This window comes from Silurus aristotelis (assembly GCF_946808225.1).
Source record: "Silurus aristotelis genome assembly, chromosome: 4".
NCBI lineage: Eukaryota > Metazoa > Chordata > Actinopteri > Siluriformes > Siluridae > Silurus > Silurus aristotelis.
Genome location: NC_139577.1, coordinates 7,512,607 through 7,519,159, shown reverse-complemented (window position 1 = coordinate 7,519,159; position 6,553 = coordinate 7,512,607). Strand labels below are relative to the sequence as shown.

Here is a 6,553-nt window from a genome sequence, read left to right as displayed (position 1 = left end):
AAAGATTCCAGTTCAGAATCCTGACCCTTACCACCATTTACCCCATTTTTTGTATTTATGTGTGTGTGTGTGTGTGTGGAAGTGGGGAAAGTTTCTGTAAAGGAAATATTTGGCCAGTTTCTTTATCATCCCAGAGCGCCAAGGTCCACTTTAACACGCTAGGCAGCGGTGCGGTGTGTTCGTAGCGATTAGCCAGCACAGATAAGGACGCCGGGAATCCAACAGGGGACATGAGACTCTAATTAGAAAACTCAGAGGTCTGTATTTAGCTTGATTGCTTGCCACAGCAGCAAATATTTAAACAAAAAGCCTGCGAGTTTGACGGTGCTGCATTTAATCGCTTATGAAAACATTCACCTGCCAGATGAGCCAGGAACAGGAGACACAGGACAGGAACGTCACAAAGATTGAAGGAACGTGATGGATGGAGGTGACGGGGCTTAGCGAAGCGAGCAAGGTGATGCTGAACGCGTCATTAATTGGTTTCAAAGCGGAAGAAAAGTTTAAATATTTTCCAGTTGCATTGTACTTTACATAAAAATAACACAAAAAACACTTTAAACTGCACAGCATAACTGTCACCTACAGGACACTAGCATGAAGTTTTGGTAACATGTATTTAAATATAAATGTTTTTTTTTAGCACCAAAACCAAAAATTAAACACCAACCTGGATCAGAGAATAGCATTAGATAAATCATTTATTTAACATTGTGCTAAACAATGTGTAAGGTTTAGATTATTATTATTTTTTTTTTAAATCACAGGTTAAGAAATTAGCATGGCTAACAATTAAAGGCCATTATACAGCATAAGGAGTGATTTTCTAATATTCAGCCAATGTTCTCATATCATTTAAATAATACTTAAGCTAATTATATTAAAAAGCTTGTGCTAATCTAACCTAGGAGCTAGCAATTAGTGACCCTGTCATGCTAATCTGTAGTATTTCCTCAGTTTTATTAGCAGTCAAACGCTGCTCTACTTTTCCACACTGTGATGCCATGAAGTTAACGCCAGGCCTCAAGGGACATGCTGGGACTGAGGTAGCGGCTGGGCGACGAGCAAGCTGCCATCTCACTGAGGTCTCCACTGAACATGTGTGTGTGTGTGTGTGTGTGTGTGTGTGTGTGTGTGTGTGTGTGTGTGTGTGTGTGTGTGTCACTACAGCCCAGTGCTATTCCTCTCTGAGTTTACAGTATTTCAGAAGGAATGCAGACACAAAGCAAAGGATTTGATGAAGAACGAGAGAAAAGCTATGAAAAGTAGCTGAAAGGAAAATAGTAGTTACACTGTAATGGTGTAAAACAAATGATTACTTTGAAACTTCACAGTGTCCGATGTACATGTAACAATTTTATATTTCATGTAAAACCTGTCAAAGATTTTAAAGAATATAAATGTACAAATAATTTTTATTATTGCAGAAATGTCTACAAAAACTGTGGTGTCAAAGTGCAAAATATTTATTAAATCAGATTTTTTTTTTATATAAGCATGTAAATAAAATTGTTAATAAATTGTAAAAACCTCAAAATGTTATATATATATATATATATATATATATATATATATATATATATATATATATATATATATATATATAATTTTATTTTTTTTATGTAAAAATGAAAATGGCATATAAAGGTAATGAATTATATAAAATAAAATGGTTAAAAAAAAGATTATTAAAAAGGAAATAATTTGTAAAAAAAATATTTTTGAAAAAAAATCTAAATGATTTGTAGAAAAAAATACATGCAAATTATTTCAGAAAATGTTAATATTTATTAAAAGATTTACATTATTTAAAAAAAATTTATGAGTAAATGAGTTTTTAATGATTTGTAAAAAGTAAAAAAAAAAAGCAGTAAAGGATTTAAAAAATGTTTTTTAATGATTTGTAAAAATAAATAAATAAATAAATTATTTATTAAGAAAATGTAAATTATTGTTAAAGAATTTTAATGATAATTGTATTGTATCAGTGCATACGTTTGCAATGAGAAAACCGTTTTCAATTCCTGTTACTCACAGTATTTATTCACCCTGCACTCATATTTACTCATATTTGCACATATTTGCACAGTAGCCTAAGAGAATGAACTTGCAATGTTTACAGAAATATATTCAACATAAATATCATATAAAGGATGATGGAAAGTGGTCTTGTGACTGAAACTGCTATGATTACATTGGGCAGGAGGTGGCTTGAGAAATTGGTGGGGGGTTTATTGGAAAACACAGCCGCTGTGGATTTCTTTTTGAGCCTAAGACAGGGTTCAGCAGATCTGTTATCAGTTGTCTTTTAGAGGAAGCAAGCAGGTGAACGAGTGATCGGACTATGCAGGAATCTGTGCTGTAGATGATAGTGTGGTTGTTGTAAAGGATGTCGGGGTGCTTCAACAGCGGTGTGTGTGTGTGTGTGTGTGTGTGTGTGTGTGTGTGAGTGTAAAGACTTAAGGAGACAGACAGAGATAAAGGAGGAGAGATATATGGCGGGAGACTGACAGAACATAAGAGAAGAGAGCGTGAGTTATGAATAGAGCTGTGTGAAATGTGACTGATGGATGTGACGCACGAGTGTTTACAGTAATAAAGCAGGATTAAGGTGAGGCCACAGCTGTGTATGTGTGTATAGGTGTGTGTGTATATGTGTGTGTGTGTGTGTGTGTGTGTGTGTGTGTTCGCATCGCTGCACACGGGAAGCGTCAAGCCCCAGTCACCTGCAGCAAGAGGCCCCGAGCTGTCCTGCAGCACAGCAAGCAGTCCACCTCGTCAACGTCCAAATTTACGAGTTTATTAATGAACGATGGTGTGCAAGAAAGAGGGAGAGAGAGCAAAAGAGAGAGATGGATGGAGAGATGGAGGGAGGATTTGCCACGAGGAATGTTTTCATCTGTCTCTTTCCAAATGATGCATTTGTCCTCCCTGCCAAATAGAAGACAACGTTGAATTGAATATGTGTGTGTTCGGAAAACACCTTTTGCAATTGAGGCCCTGCTACAATCTAGCTTTTGTCTCACACACACACACCTACTGTAGATCAAGATGTGTGTGTGTGTAAGAGAATATTATCATCCTAGTCCACACTCTTCTCACTACACAGACCTTCCCAACAGTGAAGAAAGTTCCCGGAGTCGGGTTTCGCACCTGCGATATGAAATGCAGAAAAAACGGCATCAAATTCACAAAATAGAGAAAAAAAAGGTGTAAATAATAAAAATAAAAATAAAAACAAAATCAGATGGTGAAGATTATTTTCTGCAAATTCAAATATTTTCAACAAAATGACATCCAACTTACAGCAAGCAACACATAGGACCCCAGAGAGGCCATGCCCCTCCCGAAAACATGGCCACGCCCACCCTGAAACTTTGGTGATGAGCGATGTTCACCTTTGTAGTTTTTTTAAGTAGAGTGTCATGTTTAACAGAATTACACCTCCTTCCCTCTGGCTATATAACACACACACACACACACACACACACAAACACACTCAAAGACTCCCGATCGACAGCGCTCAGATCAAAGCATGTGTGTAATTACATACGGAGATAGATAATAAAACATTAAACCCGTGAGTAAACACACACACACATACACACACACTTACTTCAGTCAGTTTACATTCACATGACAGTTCACATGTAATTAAAGCAGCTATTTACATAAAGGGCTGCTTTCATTATCCCACATAACCATCCTGATCCTGTACTGATCACACACACACACACACACACACACACACACACACACACACACACACACCTACTGTGCATGCCTCTAGTTAAGGATACTAGTTGTTTCACTGTGTGCACGAATGTGTGTAGATGTGTGCATGTATAGGTGTGTGTGTGTGTGTGTGTGTGTGTGTGTGTGTGTGTGTGTGTGTGTGTGTGTGTACGTGTGTGTATGGTATATGGTATATGACACAGATGTGTGTAGGGCAGGTTGTCAGGTGTGTGTAACATTAACCTTGTGAGGACTTAATAATAATCTCGAAAATGTGTATGCTTGTGTGTGTGTGTGTGTGTGTGTGTGTGTGTGTGTGTGTGTGTGTGTGTGTGTGTGTGTGTGTGCCAGGTGAGTGTGTGTTTGTGCCAGGTGAGTGTGTGTGTAGGTCTGGTTGCCAGGTGTGTGTAATATTATCTGAATAGGTGTGTGTGTGTGTGTATGTGTGTGTGTGTGTGTGTGTGTGTGTGTGTGTGTGTGCGTATAGGTGTGTGTGTAGGTCAGGTTGTCATGTGTGTATCACATTGTCTTCATGGGGATTCCAAAATGTGTGTGTGTGTGTGTGTGTGTGTGTGTGTGTGTGTGTGTGTGTGTGTGTGTGTGTGTGTGTGTGTGTGCAAGTGTGATAATAGGTGTGTGAATGTGTGTGTGTGTGTGTGTGTGTGTGTGTGTATGTCAGGTTGTCTGATGTATATAACAAAGATCTTGTTAGGACTCCATAGTGTTCAGAATTTTTGTCTTTTAACAAATGTCTCTTTAATCAAGTTTTGACCATGTGGAGACACTTAGCATGTCTCTGTAAAAGTGTGTGTGTGTGTGTGTGTGTGTGTGTGTGTGTGTGTGTGTGTGTGTGTGTGTGTGTGTGTGTGTGTGTGTGTGTGTGCTTCTCTCACATAGTTTAATATTTCCTATTGGAATATCACTCCTCATACCAGACAGAAACTTTAACATGTTACTATGAGACAGTGAACTTGTTCAGTCGTGCAGGACATGTTTCCTTCCAGAGAAATACAAAGGACAGGTGTTTTAAACACACACTCACACACACACACACACACACACACACACTCACACACACACACACACACACACACACACACACACACACACACACACACACACACACACACACACACACACGTGGTGACAGAATGTGACAGAACTTTCTTAAGATGCCAGCAGGTCATTTTCAGTGTGTGTGTGTTTGTGTGTCAACCCTTATAAGACAGCAAGAATAACACACACACACAGACACACACACAAACATGCACACACACGACAGTTAATCATTCACTAACGATTCAAATCAATAAATTCCCCAGATTTGTTATTTGCATACGCTTCCCTAAACAGCGAGGATTATTCTGAAGCATTTAACCCGGCGGCAACTACGTGCAGGCACACACACACACACACACACACAAAACACACCATTGTTGTGTCAAACAGAAGTCGTATTGTGTTGATGTTTGAGGTGAAAGGAATTCCCTGTCGCAGGCGCAGTTAAGTAACACGTCTCGTCGTTGAGAACGTCGCCAGGTTTCTGTTGGCGAGATCGCGAGGTATGAAGTGTTGGCGGGGTTGTGGGTGGAGGGGTTGCGGGGTGAAAATGTTCTCAATGCACCTACAACATATTTATATTTGAATAAACGTGTGCGCGCATGCCTGAGAGCGGAAAGCCTCCTTTTGGAAGATGATCACAGATTCTGTCTAGAGTTTTTGGTAGTCGGATCTGTCATGAGAAATCCAGATATGTGATGATGCAGGTGCATGCTGATACCTGCGAGCAAATCATTCTATCATAAATAGTTATTACACCACAAAAAAAAACAAAAAGCTTTTCTGGATCCTGGAGTCTGATTGGTCGAAGATGTTTTCTGTATACGGCATTCTCTAAAGAACAGTATACGTTTCTATAGTAACAGCTCATTCGCATAGCGTTTTTTATAGAAGGATGTGTGTTTATTTGACGTCTCTAAAAGCATGGCAAAATATAAAAAAATGGTTACATGCTGTTTGTTAATAAATACATAATTGTTGTGTTATAGGGTGAAAAACACACTGCATGATTTGCTGTTATAGGAAAATAATTCACTTCAGATTGTGTGTTAATTGTTACTAAAGGAGAATTAAGTTCTACAAAGTCTTGATGGAACCAATGCTAAAAATATACAGGTTCCTCAAAGGTTCTTTAAATATTGGATCAGATTTCTGAATAACGCATAAAGGTCCATGATCTGAAGTTTGCTTGTGATGTTTGCTACAGCGCAGTGCAGATTTGTATCAATCCACTTTCTAGCAGACAAGGAAGACTCCAGGAGTTGGAATGAACGTTATGAGCAGAACCTGCTGCTCCTACACCAGTTCTGGGAAACGTTTCTCCTGTGATCGTGTGTGTGTCTGTCACACAAACACTTTCATAAATCCCTCCATCTCACTCAGGTCTGCACAAACACCATTTAAGTTTGATATGATGGAACTCAAAGTTGAGTCAATATTATCCAGACCAATAAAGTTGCTCGCAGCGGGCAGAGAATGAGTTCGTCTCCAACCTCCTGATGAAATGTGTGTGTGTGTGTTTGTAGAACACAGATGGATTTAAGGTAAAAGTTAAAGAAGATTTTAATACATCAGCCTCCATCACTGATATAAACTCACTTCTTACCAAGTTACAACAGAAAACAAGTTAATTTAGTCAATCAGAGGCCACACCTCATTCATTGTGACTGACAGTTACAGTTACATAGGCCACACCTTCTTTAGTGTGACTCATAGTTACATAGGCAACACCACCTTCTGTGTAACTGACAGATACATA

The 6,553-nt window shown here is 38.8% G+C and overlaps 1 long non-coding RNA gene across 1 annotated transcript in view; it reads left to right on the top strand.

The window, feature by feature from the left end:
• Window positions 1-3,500: 3,500 nt before the first annotated feature.
• Window positions 3,501-6,553, top strand: part of LOC310725158 — a 31,960-nt gene continuing 28,907 nt past the window's right edge. The window contains exon 1 of the long non-coding RNA XR_014533258.1: window positions 3,501-3,580. This is a non-coding gene — a long non-coding RNA (uncharacterized lncRNA). The remainder of the gene's footprint in view (window positions 3,581-6,553) is intronic.